Genomic DNA, 19,507 nt, shown 5'->3' with positions numbered 1-19,507 from the left:
GTCTCGAGTCTCGGGTCTCGATTTAACCGGCTGGGCTGGGTAGGGTTTTAAAACACTAGTAGCCATTGGAGGATTAACCGACTATTAACTTCAGAGCCCCAAAAGAATAGTTAAAATACGCACAAACTAGCCCGAACACCCCAGGTTACCAATATATATATATATATATATATATATATATATATTTTACGAATTAATAATGCCTAAAAAAGAAAAAGGTTGCTCATGCATCATTTTCAATGCTGTTCATTTCTTTTTTGGTGCATAGATGATGGTACAAGTTAATAGGTTTATTTTGTACTCTCTTTGATGGGAGAACTTGATTCCCTGCCTACTTTTGATGATATATATATATATATATTAACAATTTCAAATACATTGATATTTTAAATATTTTGTTTACTAATAATTCTGATTCACAAATTAAAACAACCCAAAACTAAAAGCTGTTTGATATCATTCTTATGATCCTTCTTTAATTTCTTAAATACACAAATCATTTATTTTACCTATCTGAGATGCCATAAGCCAATTAGCTAACTGGGTTTTTTTCTGCCTCTCATCTATACAAATCAACAACAAAGATAAAAGCATACGAATTAACTTCAGCTGCAGCTGCCAGGAAACCATTTCAATCCTAACTGGTTAGGCCTCTATTAACGTACTTCACAAATTACACATTTCCAAAAAAAAAAAAAAAAAAAAACACTACTTGAAAGCAAATTAATCTTCAAACAGCATAATTAGTTCAGCATTTGCCTTGTCAACTGCAAATTAAAGACAATGCTTGAGCCACTTATAGATCACAATGCTTCTGCTACAAAGCAAATGCAAGTAGTAGTCACGGAAAAATGATACTTGATGAATCAGAAGCTTCAAAACTCACAGAATTGTTAGTGCCAAGAGAATAAAGCCCACAACCAAACCTATTGGCTCTCTCCTTCCTGCACCTCCATAATATGGTGAATCATTATCTGAAATGTGCAATCCAACCGAGGATCTGTTTTAGTGACCATTGATAGGTTCGGGGATTTACAGGCAGCTTCAAGCTGATTATGTGTTGATAGTAACTATTAAAAGCGTATGAAATATTTCCCCGAGCATCCAGATTGCCACAGATGTCCCATAACCAAGTTGAGTGCAGTCAGCAAGTCCACAGGCATAGCTCACGCTTGGGGCCACTTTGGATCATCGAGTCTGGCTGAAGGCTTATCACACACCATTTTTTCTCTAAGTAGTGCACACTTCTTGCTGGAATTAAAACACCTGAATTGTGGTGCCAAGGTTCAGCTGGTATTTAGCTCTCCCATCAAAAGTAAATATACCCCAGTGACGTTCGAAATTCCCTGGATCAACACTCTGCATCCTCTAATCAAGCTAAAAAATAGGCATCAATTGGCCAGGTTCATTGGGGTTCCTTTCCACACTGTAATATGGGACATAAAACCTTGGTTGAACCGTCGAGCATACTCCATATTAGCATTTTGATCCATCAGTTGGCCACCCAATCTCTCCAATTATGATAGGCAGGTTCCCATAACCATTCTTCTGTAGAGCATGCACAAGAGTGTCATGATTTGCATCAAACATATGTAATAGTTTGTCCCACCATCATTTACAGGGTGTGCGTTGCCATCAAAGAAGGCATACTCAACTGGGAAGTTGGCATCAGTGTAAAGGTATGAATGGATAGATGTTGACAGTAAACGGCGCACCATTATCGCTCAAAAACTTGACAATGGCAAGCATGAGATCATGGATATCAGTTCGGAAGTCACCTTCAGATGGATAGCCAGACGGGGCCTCATAGACATCAGCATTAAGGGGGCAAGTGACCTTTACTTGATTGCTAAGCCCAGCCTTATAGGGCAGATTAACATTCTGAAGAGCGGGGAAGGTCGTTTTGAGGAAGCTTCCATTGTATGTTTGCAAGAAAGGTTCATTCCCAACGGCAACATATCTGCACATTCATAGGTGTGATAACCTCAGAGATTTTATCAAACTTATATGTCCAAGCATAAGAAATATACATTATTGAACATTAATATGCCTACATCATGGCCTATGAAAGTGAATAAGTAAAAGGCAGCCAGGATGAAGCATGCAACAGAAAATTGCTGCACAAGTCCAAGTAAAACCATCATTCATGCAAGGTGTTTTGTACACATTGCTACTGCAGGAACTCCTGAAACCTCAATGTAAACTCACAGAACTTCACTAGCTAGTATTTTATGAGCAAAAGAACAACCATTTCAAGCAAATATTTAATTTGGGAAAGAATCCATGGGGGTTTTAGGAAGATTTTTAAGAGTCTATGAAAAACAAGCAGATTTTCCTCTAAGGAGAAATTGATATTCAACCGGTATGGGAATGGTAGAAATAGAATACTAGCAAAAAAAATGCTGAATAGCATGTAAAAGTTACATAGTATAAGAAGTCAACAGCAGCAATAAACACAAGCCAAAACTCTTTTCTTTTTAGTTTGGTATTAGTCATGTTAGCCGATTCTCTTGGCTATATACACAGTTTCCTGTCAGGTCAATAATAATTATATACACAAGCTTCTTGTCAGGTCAATAAATAATTCATTTTGTACGCTATGCAACTTTAACTCAGACTAGGAAAACATCTTTATGACTGCTCAAACACCTAAAATGAAAGCAATAAAAATTATTTAAATCAAATGATTCCAAGAAACAATTTCCCAGTTACAGAAGGCTAGCATAGACAAGGCACTAAAGCAAATTATAACCAATGAAACATAAATCAAGATCAAAGCTGGTTAGTTTTCAAATTATAGTTTATGTCTTTACAGAACCACCTGGCTTGCATATGGGCAAGCTAATGTGGCTCGGAACCAAAAAGCCAAGTTTGTCTCTAATGATACGTTGAACAGTCTCAGTTGTTCTGGTTACAAGTGAGATTTACAGTAATGGTACTATCCGAACATTATTACTAATAAATTATTTTACGGATGCAGTAATAATAAATCTGCTAGTCACTGTACTCTGGGGAAGAAAGTGGTTATTCTATTTGGTGAGAGAATTTGGGAGATCTTTCTTAAGTGAGGGAAAGAAGTAAACAAGAGAGGTTCTCATATGTTGTACATTGATCTATAAGGAAGAAGTGGATGTAGCTTGGCTTGGGGTAACCACGTAGATCATTGTGTCTTTATTATTTTTCAGATATTAATTCTGTTAGTGTGTGACTATTTGTTTGATATTGTGGCTGATATTTCTGTATTTGTTTCACTGCAAAAATTTAGCTCTGGGGCATCCAAATACCAATAATATAACACAATACATAAAGCGATCCATATAAACATATAGAGCAATCCATATATACATCCTTACAACTTTGTCAATAACTCACATATAATAGGCAATGTTGGGTAAAGCCATTTTTGTTGATTGGAAAATGTTGCATAAGGCAATAAAGCATTTAATTGCACCAAGACTTATTAAAATTAAACTTGAATACATGATTTCTCTTAGTCAGGTTGCAACACACACAACAGTCGGGATAAAACAAATATGAACACCAGCTGACAAATCACCAAATATACACAAATGTTTTCCGCAATATATAAGACAATTTCAAAGACTTAAGTGAAGTTAACCAAACCCGAAATAGAAGATTTATAACATCTAGTACTTCAACAAAAAACAATCAACAGATATATCTAGTTCACTTTTCCAATTAACCAGAAAAGTAAAGTTGATTCTTTAGTTGAATTGAAATAAACAATAAATGCAGAGCAAGGGAAGCAGACCTGATATTAACATTATAGAAGAGATATGTTTGGAGCATTGGTGGAAACCCATTTCTCAGCAGCCTTCATGCTGCCAGCCAGAGATGAAAGCATATCATTTGGGATACCAACCATGACCTCAATATTAGAGCCACCCAGAGCCCTTAATGTTCCATAATCAGCATCAAAAAGCTTCACTTTTTGAATCCCATTATCCCTCAATAGATTCACCACAGTCTCTGGGGGAAGAGGATGGCTTAGTTGTGTGCCCCAATTAGCACCAATACCACTCACCACACAACCAATGAACACAATAAAACCAAACCAAAAGTTACAGAAACTGAAAAGCACCTCATCATCATTAACAAAACCGGGTCCAAGCTTATTCCCAAATGGGACTTTATAAGCAACCAAGACAGAAAAACCCAGAAAACAAAAAATACCCGAATCCAGTTATGAAGATAGGAGAGATAAAGATGGAAGTAAAGAAAGTTAGAGAGCTGATCTAGAAAAATTAGTAGAACCAAAAAGGAATCAAACCCATGTTTGGAACTGGAGTAGCTAAAAAAATATTTATACTACAAAGAGGTGAAAAAGTAAATAGTTTAAGATTCTGCAGAAATGATTGAACAGCTATAGCTAAGAGCTGAGGCTTACTAAAAGATGGTGAATCAAAACCCAGAATAGATTCTTATAAATAAAACTGGGAATATCTAAAGAAAGCACTTGAGAGTTGTTAAAAGTAAGTAGAGTGATGTAAGTTCAAATCCAAATCCAAATGAATAATTTAATAATAATGAAAATGGAAAGGGGAAAAAGGAAGAAATAATGAGATAATGAAGAAGTTAAGGACGGTGAGATGGTGGAGTAAGCGGTGACTTCAAGAATCTTATCAAAAAAGGACACACGTTTAAACTCAGTCACACTTTAGTTGCTCAGAGAGACAGAAGTAAAAGCCATGTAAGGTAAAAGCCACTTAAAGGTGACTAGATGAGTCATTACATTGTCTAAACTCATCAATTTTAATTTGTAAAAAAAGTAATCAATGTATATTAACCCATTGTATTAATTTAAGTGTTAACATTAAAAATTTCAAATTTTTACAGAAAATTTTAATTTTTATATTAATACTTAGATTAGTACACATGATTAGTGTACATAATTTATTCTTTTTTAAAATAATAATAATATAATACTTCCTTTAGAAGCTTACCAAAAAAATATAAAAATAAAATAAATATATTTAAAAATCAAAAATTCTTATTGTTAAGCTTTTTTTTTAAATAAGGACGTAAAATTTTGAAATAATATGACAAATAAAATCTTGACAATGTTGGGTTTTTATTTTATAATATTTCTTTTTTTCAGTTATTGGTGTAGCGCATTTATGTGCTCTCCAGACATAAATGAGTTTCAAGCATCCAATTATTTTTTGAAAGAATTAAAAAAAGGTGATTATATGTTTTTCTTTTAATGTGTTTAGAATGCTTTTGACCTTTTTAACTCAAGAAAAAATTTACTGCTTTTCAATGCTAATTGTTGGGATGTTTGAGACTTAGTAACTTTTTTGGGACGAAAAAAAAAATCAAAAACATAACAGCTGATAATAAACCAAAATAATAATGTCAAACTTATGAATGAATATATATTCACTTAATTTATTAAATGAATTTGAGAAGCTATTTAATTTAATTTATATTGAAAATAAGCAAGATTTAGGTTTTATGAATAATCCCAAATAAAAGTGTTATGTCGGAATCTGGAAGTGTTGTGTGGTGGTACCTTTTGCAGGAGAAGTGAGAGAGAGAAGAGGAGTTGCAGTATTGGCCATTGCGCAGTTCATTTTGACAGTGACATGACGTCGTAATTTGTGTATCCGTTAACTTCCAACGCCCGTTAACATCTTGCTTGGAATTCGCATTCCTATTCATTTACTTTTATGCCACCTGGAAAGCCATGAACCATGAGTATGACCATCAGACATATGCTACTGTCTGCTACTGCACGTGACTTCTATTTCCTTTGTTATTTTTTAAATTTTATTGTCAGTAATTAGACAATTTTTCATGATCAATGTTTTCCTCGGGTCAATATAAAGCATTATTACATTGGGTAGCATTAACCCATCCTTCCATTATGGTTTAAATAATTATTTAACTTAATAATATGAATCAATTTAATTGAAAGGGTAGCATTAAATTTTAAACCCTCTATACTATAGTATGATTGATATGATCACTGTAGTATTATCATATTATTAGACTGTGTAACACTTATTATTCTATGTAACTGCATTAAACTCGTCTTTATTTTCTATTCCTTAACTTATAATCTTCTTACCTTCTAAAATATTCACGATGATTAAATACAATTGGATCTTTAATCCTCCACCCGTATTCAAACTGAAAGGGGCTTTCTCAAACCCTTTGGAGCGTTTGAATCAAATAATATTTTATTATAGGGGTATATTATATTAACAGAAAGAAATATCACCTTAAAGTTATTAAGAATATTAGAAAAAGTGCTGATTGATTCCAATAAAAGTATATAAATATTGGTTGGGAGGATAAATAGGTGAGTATGTTATATGATTACTAAGTTGTCCTCCTTTTTAATATTAATATAATAATATTTTATTATTATTTTTTAACCCCTACATTTGTAATTTACTAAAACACCCCAGTCATATAAAACTTTAATTTATAACAAAATCATCCCCACCCACCCCAAGCCACTACCGACAACCAACCATCACTATCGGCCGTCGTCGACGGAATGGTGCAGATGGTAGATAAAAATGGCCGGGCGCAGGCAAAGCCGGAAATGGTCATGGATCACAAATCCATGACCAAAAATGACCAGATCTATGGCCGTTTCTGGCCAAAGAAGTGGTTGTGAAATGGCCATAAATCTAGTTGTGGTCGTAAAAAGGCTAGATATTTGGCCGTGCCATTACACGGCCAGATCTTGGCCATGAAACGGCATAGATCTGGTCGTTTTTGTCATGGATTTGTGATCCATGACGAAAAATGCCTTACATGCACAACTAGCGAAATCTGCCATATACACCATTATGGTGACTGAAGCCGACGGGGCGGTGGTGAGTCACGGTCGGCGATGGTCTTGGGTGATTAAGGGTATTTTGTTAACTTTAAACTTTTTTTATGACTAGGTGTTTTGATAGAGCTTGAAAATACATATTTTATAGTGATTCAATTTGATTATGAAAAAATGTGTTAATTTGTGAAGATTCCAGACTTGTGGGACGAAAGAACGATCACCGCAATGACCGTTTAGTCGCCGCACGATGGATGCGGGCCTACGTGGGTTATTTATTTTCCTAGTCCGAATCTAAATGGTTTAAGACATTTAATTTTTTTTCCTAATTAACCTCCAAACCCTAGCACTGTAAATAAGGCTTAATTAGTTTTAGTGAGATTAGAGGAGGAGAAAGAGTGCTACTATTTGGAGATCGAAATTCTTGCAGTTCTCGTTCGCCAATTAGAGAAGTTTTCTATTTTCTTTCTTGAAATCTTATTTGTTAATACAATGGTTGTTTTTATTACTGCAATTATGAACTAAATCCTTTTCTAGGGCTAAAGATGTAGCCCAATTTATGAATATGTATTGATTTTATTTGGTTAATTTTAATTGAGAATCAATTCTAAGTTTTATATGTGTGTAAGCTTTCAATTTTAAGGGCCCGAGAGTTGAATGATTTTATGGGTTGGATCGAGATCGATAGATGAAACCTGATTAGTCAAGGTAATACAACCATAGTTGAGTGAAAGCCAAGATAAGTTATCGCGATCGTGGAGGCTCTGGTAAATTTCATAGAACTTAATGATCTCTAGCTTCTAAATCCACTTTAGAAATATTTTGAGTTATTGCTTAAGGGTTAATTCGCTAATTGTTCGAGAGAAAGTTAGTGAAATTTTAGGGAGTTTGGCCTTTAGAATAATTTAATTAGGTTAACAAAATTGTTAATGTATAGGATTAGATTGGTGTGAAATCTATGCCCAGGTTTACTCATATTGATTTTTTACTAGAGTATTAATAAATTCTGCTCTGTTTACTTTTTGTTTTATTTTTATTAAATCATTTTTAAAATTTGCTTTATCAATAGTAATGAATAGATTAGTTTGATACTTGGTAAGTAGTTCTCTTGGGGTTCGACACTCGTTACTCAGCTTTACTACTTGCACGATTTCATACACTTGCGAATAGCCTGTCATGTTTTAGCAAATTTCTCAAATGTAGAGGAGTTGGGTAAGTGTTATTTGGTTGAATTTGAGGGTAATTGTTATTTGGTGACATTTAAGAGCAATTGTGTCCGAAATGGTTTTAATTAAGGGTAAAATGGGTAGCAAAATCATATTACTCCGGTAATGTTTTAATAACACCCCATAACAAGATAATAAGATTACCCCTCATATTACCAACAGTAAACACTATTTACAATAAAAGATTGCCGTAATATTTTATATTTGTAAACAAACACCGGAATCTTGCAAAATAACGAAGATTACCCTCATATTTTATATACCCTCGATCCAAACGGTCTCTAAAGTTTAATGAAATAATAAAGCACCCTAAATTTAAAAATAATATAAGATTTTACTATAGGAATCGCTAGTGTACCGTTAAAATTTATAATATGATGGGTAATGAATATTTACTTAATTGTTCTCTATTATAAATACATTCTTATTAAAAAAAAATAACAAATGCAGCAATTTTTTTTTTTTTAAATAAGCATTAATTCTTAACTAATTACTAATCACAAAATTAATAATCAATTAATCATTTCCCAACTAACAACATAATCAAACATCAATAGCAAGTTAATAAAAAAGTAACCCTAATCTTTTCTCTCGAATAATCTCATACTTAATCAATAATAATAATTAGGAAAAGAAGGGTTGTTAATTAATTTAGCAAACAATTGGGGCTATACAACTAACTAACCTCTTGGAATGACGCACGATCCGTTTGGCCGATCATGCGCCAATCTGTCTGTTTCCAACCATATCCACCATGGATTTGGCCATTGACAACGACCAAATTTAGCTGGATTTGGCCATTTCTGACCAGATACACAACGGATTTGGTAAAAAATGCCAGATCGGCGCATGACTGATTAGATCCAGTCAGTCATGTGTCATTCCAGGATTGTCAGCCATTGTTGGTGGTAGTGGTAGCTGCCAACAATCGATTGGGTGAGTAGGAGTATTTGTTAATTTATAAACTTTTATGTGGGGGGTGTTAGCTAAATTAACAAATGTAGGGGGTTAAAATAATCTAAATGTTTTCAAAAAATGTTTTTAAAAAATATACCAAACACATTCTCAAATCTTATCCTATTTGATTAATCCTATTGTATCTATTCAGAATAGCTTTCAGAATATCTTTCAAAAAATCATATTTCAAATAATGTACCAAACAAGCTAATTTTTTTTTCAAATTCAAAATCATTTTTCAAGGATTTAATATTTCGTATGATTACAGCTAGAGGTGGGCAGGGACCGATCCTTGCAGGCCAGCTTGGGCCGTTTGGGACTGGTCCCAAATGGGACCAGTCACTAATGGGCCTAGGACCGGTCCAGGCCATGAGAAAAACTAGGACCCGGACCAGGCCCTAGGCTGGTCGGGACTGATCCTATGGGCCCAGGACGGTCCCATGGGGCTTAGATAATTTTATTTCCTTCATTTTTTTTATATTTTGGGGGCAAAACAAATTTTATAGGGGGTTTTTAGTATTTTTTAGGGGTAAAATTTATAAATTTTATAAATTTTTTAAACCTGGAAGATTTTTTTTTTTTATTTTGTAAAATCATTTTAGCGCTCGTAATTTATATTTATTTAAAATTAACAGGGGGTTTTTAGTAATTGGCAGGGGAATATATTGAAAAAATACAAAAAAATTTGGGCCTAGGCCGGGCCTTGGAGGGCTAGTCCCGTTTTGGGACCAGGCCTCCTAGGTCCGATCCTCTCAAGGACCGGTCATAGACGGGTTTTGGAGCTGGGCTTTTGGGTCCAGTCCCAAATGCCCAGCTCTAATTACAGCAAACCCCAAAGATTTGTCATACTAATTAAGATATTGTATTTTGAAGAATAATATAAAGGGGTTGGTGGAGGTTTTCCCCATTACTAAGGTTATGTTACGTATATTACCTACATTATCATGTTTAGTTGACAAATAATATAAGACTCTGATAATCTTCCAAACCCATAATAATTACTGTTAGTTATATAGTGTAGTAATCTAAATACCATAATTTCTAGGTATTTTAAGATTATTATTAATCTTAATTTGTTACAATTTTACCCAAACTATTTAAATTTTTGGACAATAATGTTTTTATTTTGAAAACAATTTACGAAAATATTAATGGACTATTTTATCTCTATGTAAAAAAATTTAGGACATAAATACCCTTGAACATAAAAAAATTACCCAAGATTGGTGACCGAATTTGGCCACCACCCCCATGGCCGACTGTCAGCACACACTGTGGTCGTTAGTCGATCTGGCATTAACGGCCAGGATTTGGCCATTTTCGACCAAAACTAATCTGGATGTTTTCGACTAGATCCACGATCATTTGGTCGACCAGATTGAACGGTCGTGACAGTTCCAGCCACGGTTGTAGACGGTTAGCTGTGGTGGCCGGAGATCGGCAGTGGCTTGGGTGGCTACGGTCTTTTGTTAATTTTTAAACTTTTATTATAAGTGGTTTTAGCTAATTTCAAATGTAGAGGTTAAATAATAATCTAAATAATAGTAATATATTAAAATATATGGGAAATTTAGTAATCTATATAACATATCCACAATTATTCCTCCCAACCAAACATATAAGAGTAACACTACATTCACAAACACTCTCACAAACTTTCTCTCACAAACACACGTATCAGCTTACAAACGTCACGCATCAGCTCACAATTCGTCAGTTACATGAGTCCCACCTAACCAAGTCAATCACAAACTCTCACGTAAGTTTAGTGAGAGGGGTTTGTTAGTATTATTAAACATATAAATATAAATACCTATTAATTTATTTCAACCTAATCAAATATACTCAAAACATTTTAGTAATTTTACAAAATAATATTTTCCCATTAATAAAACATTTCTAGTTACACAATATTCTTCGAACCAAATGTCCCAAAGAAAAAAACAACAAAAAGAATGCCTCCAACATCAGTATCTGTCTGCAAAAGTTATGCGGAAAGGTACAAAAACGTCTTATGTGTTAGGGCCCAATATAGTGAACATGTCATTATAATGGAAATTACATTGAACCCATTTGGGGAACAAAATGAAAATAATTGATTTCAGGACTTATCAAGTAAATATTACAAAATTTGGTTGACCTACGTTAGGCCCTACACTAACAAAGAGACGATTTGATTTGTAGGAAAATTCTCCAAGGTTGAATACAGGGGAGTAATTAGGAATTTTTCTAGGCTGAACCAAATTTTTTTCAAGAGAGCTGAACAATACCAAGAAATTTTATGTAAGAGGCCACGTAATGAAATTTACCCATCTCCTATTTTGATTAAAAAAAAATTGTTTAAAAAAGACGAAATAAGTAATAGAAAACTATAATGTAAATACCCAAAATTATTGAAGTCATACCTCAACAATTGTTTTGGTCGATTTGAGTGATTATTTTGTTTGACATTATAACTACAGTAGTAAAATATAGAAAATCAAATATTACTCTTATCTAAATAAAAAAAATGAATCTAATAAACCAATAATTAAGAAACTTTAAACAATTAATTCAATCTAAACTAATTTACCATTTTAATTATCAAAGTTATTAAACTATCTCAATAATAATCATCAATCAAATGAATCAAAAACTTCATATTTCAATATAAGAAAATCACACATTATTATATCTCAGAACAAAATAAAAATCAACCTAGACCATACAGAAACCTAAAACATTACTCAATATTATGAAGTTTAGACAATTACCTTAAAGGGGTATTTCGTAAACATTTGAAAAAAAAAATCAAAAAAGTAGGTAGCTTGGGCTAGTCCAATCCATGTTCGCACTAGTGAATATATATTCAATTGGAATAATGGTAGATTCACAACTAATATTATAACCCCTAATGTGATAGGTCGCAATTAATTAACTCGTAATTGAATAAATAATTACGTTGTAAACCTAATATTACTTTTCAATTAAAAGATTAATAAAAATCTATAACGGTTAACAAGTTTAAAAGAAAGTAATTCTTTCTAAGATTACTAAGTATAAGTGTTAATAATGTCAAAATTACCTGCAATGTTGAATGAAAAAAATTTGAATAGTAGAAAAAAAATTAAAACAAATTCAACAATATCTTCATAATCAAATTAGTTACAATAATTTCAAGGCCGAAACAAATTCTCCACCCTAAGTTTGGTGAATACAATTAGTACCTTGGCTTCAGAAACTATCAATGATCAACTTCGCAGTGTCAAATCGGTCATAGAAATCGTAATCTGACAGATTTCGACCATTGAAATGCCACTTTTATCCTTAGTAAGATATTAAATAATAGCCATATTTATAAAACACAATAATAATCTCCCATTATTAAAGAATTAACCAAATTAAACATCCATTAAAAAATTAGTATCAAATCAAACAAAAACTGAACAAAATCTTTAATACAACAAGGATGTTGTTCGGGGGTAATCCCTTATTACTTTAGTAATGTCATCTTATATTACTGATATTATTATGTCTGGTTATCAAATAATAAAATATCTTATAATCCTCCAATGCCAATAGTTATACTGTGGGGGCGTTTTTGATCATATAATGTTTTATAATAGGGAGATGTTATATTAAGGGAAAGATATATCATCTTGAAGATTACTGAGAAGTTTAGGAATATGTTTGGTTGGTTCGAATAAATTGGTAAATAATATGTTTGGTTAGGAGGATAAATAGGTGGATATGTATATAAATTACAAATTGCCCTTATTTTAAATATTAATATAATATTATTCTTATTATTATTTTTACTTTTTTTGAATCGTTTGTTTAACCCCTTATATTTGAAATTTTGCAAAAACACCAAAACTATATAAAACTTTAATTTGTAGCAAAATACCCCACCCACTTCAAGCCATGTCGGTAGCCAGCCACCATGCCGGCTGCCGTCGGCAGTTGATGGAATGGCACACGACTGGTATATATGGTCGGCCGTGAGTCGGCAAAACCATTTCTGTGATCCATGACCGTTTCAAGACCATAGAAAAGAACAGATCTGGTGTTTCCGGCCATGGATCACAATCCGTGGCCGAAAATAGCCTTAACGGTGAACAACGGCTAGATCCCACAGTCATGCCCCATTACGGTGACTGCTGCGGCGGCTGACGGTTGTATGGCTGAGGATATTTTGTTAATTTTTAAACTTTGTGTGGTTGGGGTGTTTTAGCTAATTTCTCAAATGTAGGGGGGCTGTGTAATTGTTATTTGGTAGACATTTGAGGCAATTGTGTTTGAAATGGTATTTAATTAAGGGGAAAATAGGTACAAAAAAATTATATAGTAATCTTTTAATAATAGCCCATGGGGAGGGTATCTAATTCCCCTTATATTACCAATAGTAAACACTATTAATAAAAGATACCTGGAATATTTTTTACTTGCAAACCAAACAATGAAATCTTTCAAAATAAACAAAGATTACCCTATTATTATATATATTACCTCGATCCCAATGCATCCTGTATGTTATATAGGTGGTAATTTGAATAACACACTTTTATTAGGTATTTTAAGATAACTTGGTAATCTTAATTTGTTACAATTTTACCCTAAATTAATGAAATTTTTTGGATAGTAATGCCCTTGTTTTGAAAACAATTGACAAGTATATTCATGAACTATTTTCCGTACACAAATTTTTTAAGACATTATTACTTTTGTACTTCCACCAAATTACCCAAGACCACAGTTGGATCTGGCCACCACCTTCAGCTGCTGGCCACCACACATTGATCGCCGGCCATTGTCGTTGGAACAGCACATGACTGGTCAGATTTGGTCGGCCGTGCACCAATTTGGGAATCCGGCTAGACATGGTCTTTTCCAGCTAGATCTAGGCCAGATATGGGGTGATTGGATGTTTTGACTAAATTTTAAATTTTTATTGTGGCCGGGGGTTTAGCTTAATTCTCAAATATAGGGGGTTAAAAAAAATCCAAATAATAATAATAAATATAATATTAAAAAAAATAAAAAAGGGCAATTCAGAAAAGGTTCTCCCATAATTCTGTTATTCCTTTTAGCCAAAATATCAATGTAAAATACCCACAAGCTTATTCCAACTAATCAAAATATATCAATATAACATTCTTAGTAATCTTTAAGGTAATATATCTTTCCATTAATATATAGCATTTCTAGTAATATAACATTTTTAAACCAAATGCCCCCCAAATGTCAACGAAATTCCGAACAAAACAAATTTTTCAGAATATTCCTAACCACCGAGGTTTTACGCAATTTCATCTCCCAATTATTTTTAACTCGACACAAAGTCAATCTTTGATCCAGAATTTACAGAAATTTTCACCAATGTTCTACAATTATCATCTCCAGAATTATCATCTGCCTATTATCTCTAACTTCATACTATTTCATCTTCCATTGCCAATTCTACAATCATACAAAAATATAAAACAACAAAAGGAAAAGTATATAAAACCCAAACACATTAAAAAATACAGGGAAAAAAAAAAAAAAAGATACAACAACCAAACCTATAATCAACCAAAACCAAAACCCAGGTATAGAAAAGAGATATACAAAAAATCAAATTCTTCATCTTGGCGATGAACGACGATGTGTAATAGGTGTTGGTGGAACCATTGGGACTTCATTCATCATTAGAGGACAATATTTGACAAGCCGCTTGCGATCAACGGCCTGCCAAATGTGATTGCCCTAGCAATGGGACCCGATTTGGTCATGACTAAGATGCCACAACCTAGACTAGGAAGCTGTAGACATGAAAATCTACCTGTATAGAAGGGGGGTCTGATCCTGTGAGGTTGAGGCCACTAGCGATCCGCTGCACCTGCACACGTAGAGAAACAAGCGTGAAGCGAACGGAAAACACCAGGGTGGTGTTTGCCGTAGGCACTCCGACATTCAAGTCAGCAAGGCTGGAAGAGGCTAGTATAGTGAGGGCTAGGGAGTAGAGACGTTACCAAAAGTCTAATCGGGGACTGTGACTACGGCAGTGATGTGAAGCTCTCAAGTAGAAGCTTCGGGTGTGAAGGTGTAATATAATCTAATCCCCTCTGTGAGAGGGCTGTCCTCTGCTTATATAGTGACTATCTGGTCTCCTAGTCCTGGTGGGAGTAAGAGTTCTAGTGTGACTCTAATACAAACCCTAGAGGAATTAGGGCGGTGGTGAGCTGTCTTACCAGTGTTCGAATAGGAAGGTGATCCCGAACAAGAAAGTAACCTCGAGTAGGAAAGTGACCTGAACAGGAAGGTGACCTCGAATAGGAAACTGATCTGGAATAGGAAAGTGATCTGTGGGTGCCATGGGCTCTAGACTTGCTCATAGGTCCAGGAAGTGAATTGGGATTTGGAGGCCCGAACCCGATGGTTTGGCCTGACTGTATCTTATATCAAATGGGCCTAATCCGGATGGGACCGTATCGGGATTGGGCCTGGTCTCTTCCTCATTCAGTCCTGTTCTCCTATTTGGGCCAAAGACGATTTTTGGCCTTAACAGTTTGCCCCCCACTCTCTAAGTTAAGTTTTTCTTAAGTCAAAGAGTAGGAAGCGATCAAGGCGCGCTCGATCTCCCTTCCTGGACGGTCAATTGTCGGCGTAGCTGACCAGTTTGATGTAGGTGATTCGTAGTCAAGGGTTGCTCGGTATCAAAGCTTATTCGGAATGTGCAATCACCCCAAGAGGGTATGCTCGATCGGTGTGAAGGGTCGAAGGGACTGAGATAACGAGATTTTTAGGGCTCACGTGCTCGTTTGGTGTGTCCTGCCGACTGGAGAAGTGAACTAAAATCCCATGACAAGGGTATCCGCTCGGCATGCAGGGTCGAATGAGTTGGAGACGATGTTAAATTAAAGGTTCATTCGGTTGGGGTACTCGGGTGATCGAGTGGGATGGAATCGGCTCGATCGGCTTGTTGGTCCATAAGACTTGTGCTTGTGGTTCCACGATGCTCTTTACTGGATGCCAAAGGGCCAAACAAAATATGCAAACATTTGACCCATGGCTGCCCACTCGTCCGCTATGGAAGACTGAATGGGCGAGGCCCCTTGGCTTGATCACCTCGAGGGTGAACAAGTGCTAGAATGCTCCTAGCCAATCACCCCGATTGGGAGAATCTCCTAGATGTGAAGCATGGGAGTGTTAGCTTCGTTGCGGGAGCTGGCTTGTTGCAATGTGCTGGCTCGGTCGGGTAGGAAGGGTAATTGAATCTTTAGACAGGTTATGTCTGTGTGTTGATCGGTGGCATGGGGTGGAGTGAGTGGACATCCAATACTTGGTTCCTGGAGAGTGAGGATGGTGGAGTTGAGTCGGTCGGTCGGTCGGGTAGAGTGAAGATCCAATACTTGGTTCCTGGGGAGTGAGGATGGTGGAGTTGAGTCGGTCGGTCGATCGGTCGGGTAGAGTGGAGATCCAATACTTGGTTCTTAGGGAGTGAGGATGGTAGAGTTGAGTCGGTCAGTCGGTCGGGTTGAGTGAAGATCCAATACTTGGTTCCTGGGGAGTGAGGATGGTGGAGTTGAGTTGGTCGGTCGGTCGGTCGGTCAGGTAGAGTGGATATCCAATACTTGGTTCCTAGGGAGTGAGGATGATGGAGTTGAGTCGTATGCTTGTGTTCTGATTTTGGTGCAGCCCAGTGGCTGAGTCGTGTGAACTCTCTGTTGGGTTGGGTTGGGTTGGGTTGGGTTGGGTTGATGACTTGTCGATTTTGAGGTGTAAGAACCCTTCACTCGGTCTGGCCGACTGAATGTGTAGCTTCATGAACTGAGCAGGGCCGATCGAAGGTGTGGATCCACGAATCGGGCAAGGCCGATCCGAAGATGAAACTATGGATTGAGCAGGGTCGATTCGAAGGTGTAAATTCATGGATCGAGCAGGGCTGATTCGAAAGTATAAATTCATGGATCGAGCAGGGTCGATCCGAAGGTGTAATTACGTGGATCGAGTAGGGTCGATCTAAAGATACAAATCCGTGGACTAAGCAGGGCCGATCCAAAGGTGTAATTACGTGGATCGAGCAGGGTCGATCTGAAGATGCAAATCTGTGGATCGAGCAGGGCCGATCCGAAGTGTGAAAGCTCATGAATTGGGCAGGGTTGATTCGAAGGTGTCAGTTGCTGAATAATGCTTCATTGAATTCAGGCCATGAGACCGACTGTCTATGAAGGCTGTGGATGGGCCCACTCATCCTTTTTAAATAAAAAATGAAAAGACAACAAATATTTAGATTGATTTCACCTAAAAGTAGTAGCATGTGGGATGGATTGCGTTCCAACTGTTGCTGATGTCTTTGCCTTTGGGAGTTTGGAGCAGGTAGGCACCCTTCCCTGCTTCTTTGGTGACCTTGTAGGGCCTACAATCGATCTAAGCTCTGGCCTCCTGCCATTCTGCATTTAGTCATACCTGGCGTGAATTGCCTAATTCATCTCATCTTCTTCCCACCTTATTTGAATCGTTGCTCTAGCCAAGGCGTCTTCCATCGTGGTGCAACCTAGCTTCATCAGTTCTTTGTATAGTTCACCATCTGGGAGGAGACCTTTTTTGAAGGCGTCTACGGGTGTCTCAGGGTTATAGGAAGGGATGGAAATCTTCTCTTTGTTGAATCTGCTAACATACTCTCTCAGTGGCTCTCCCCTCCTCTGGTATACTCTGTATAGATCGGCCGACAACTTCTCGAGTTTCTTGCTACTAGCGAACTACTGCACAAAGGTGTTGGTGAGCTGAGCGAATGAGTTGATGGAACCGTTCGGGAGATTTGTGTACCACTGGAGTGCTGGACCGGATAAGCTTGAACTAAAACTCTTGCACATGCAGGCTTCCCTCAACGCTCGGGGTATTGAGACAGTGAACATCTGCTGCTTGTATGAGCCATGTGATCATCTAGGTTGGTTGTGCCATCGTAGGGTTTCATGCTGGGAATAGTAAACTTCTAGGGCATGTCGGCTAGGGCGATCTCGTCCACAAAGGATGAATCCGAGTAACAGTGAGGCATGCTCTCTTGGTCAGGACCGACATTCCTGGGATGCGCCTCATCACTGCCTCTACATCAGCCAGCCTCTTGGCCAGTACCTGTTCCATAGGAGAGGGGGATACCACTAGATCATCCCGTTTGACTGGGTCAACCATTGCATTCGTCCTTGGTATATTCCGTTGGGTCATCCCGCGCAGTGTAGTCTAGTGGATCATTCCTTCGTGCACACCCTGGTAGCCCGGATCTTCATTCATTCCCTCCGGTCGGATGACTCCCATGGTAACTGATCTGGTGTTTTGCCCTACATGAATGGTTAGGGGGTTGTTTGATATTCGTTCGGTCCGTCAGGATGGGTAGGCTTGAGTGCTATAGTTTGGTTGGGTTGGCCGTTCAACCCGTGAGGGTGAGCTGAGTCGAATGGTGTTTGTACGGGGATGGTTGACTGGAAGTGAGGCTGGATGGTAAGAATGGGTTGGTCTTGCAGGTGTGGGCTCTCTGTCTCTTGGGCGTCTTGATCTCGAGACTGGGGTGGATCGGATGAATGGGGTTCTGTTGGCAGATCATTTCCTCCATAAGTCAGGATCGAGTCATCGACCACCGAGAACTTAATGGACGTGGCCTTTTACCGAGGGTTAAGGGTCTGTGCTCTAGGGTTTGGAGAGGTTGCATGTATGGAATTGGGGCATGGAATCGATTGGGAGGTACCTGGCAAGGCAGAATCTTCGGATCATAGAACTGACTCACCTTTTCTTTAAGAGACTGGTTTTCGGCCCGGATGGATGTGTTTTTGCTCCAGAGTACATTGTTCTCGGCTTCCAACATGGCCATCTTGTCTGAATTTTGTTGCATGAGAGCGGTCAAAGCCTCCAGTCTAGCCTCAAGGCCAGAGTTATCGTTGTTCGAAGGGTCAGCCATGGAAAATTCCTCTATGTAGCAAGGTTCGTTGAGCTAAATGATTGCTAGAGGCCCTATGGTGGGCGCCAAACTATAGACATGAAAATCTACCTATACGGAAGGGGGGTCTGATCCTGTGAGGTTGAGGCCACTAGCGATCCGCTACACCTGCACACGTAGAGAAACAAGAGTGAAGCGAACAGAAAACACCGGGGTGGTGTTTGCCGTAGGCACTCCGACGCTTAAGTCAACAAAGCTAGAAGAGGCTAGTATAGTGAGGGCTAGGGAGTAGAGACATTACCGGAAGTCTAGTCGGGGACTGTGACTACGACAGTGATGTGAAGCTCTCAAGTAGAAGCTTCGGGTGTGAAGGTGTAATGTAATCTAATCCCCTTTGTGAGAGGGCTGGCCTTTGCTTATATAGTGACTGTCTAGTATCCCAGTCATTCGAATAGGAAGGTGATCCCGAACAAGAAAGTAACCTCAAGTAGGAAAGTGACCTGAACAGGAAGGTGACCTCGAATAGGAGACTGATCATGAATAGGAAAGTGATCTGTGGGTGCCGTAGGCTCTGGACTTGCTCATAAGTCCAGGAAGTGAACTAGGATTTGGAGGCCCGAACCG

The 19,507-nt window shown here is 37.2% G+C and overlaps 1 pseudogene; it reads right to left on the bottom strand.

Annotated features, from left to right (window-relative positions):
• Positions 1 to 596: 596 nt before the first annotated feature.
• LOC116129704 lies at positions 597 to 18,904 on the bottom strand (annotated as a pseudogene).
• Between the last annotated feature and the right edge of the window lie 603 nt (positions 18,905 to 19,507).

This window comes from Pistacia vera, unplaced genomic scaffold, assembly GCF_008641045.1.
Source record: "Pistacia vera cultivar Batoury unplaced genomic scaffold, PisVer_v2 Contig213, whole genome shotgun sequence".
In the NCBI taxonomy this organism is placed as follows: domain Eukaryota; kingdom Viridiplantae; phylum Streptophyta; class Magnoliopsida; order Sapindales; family Anacardiaceae; genus Pistacia; species Pistacia vera.
This window is presented reverse-complemented; position numbering and strand designations above follow the sequence as displayed.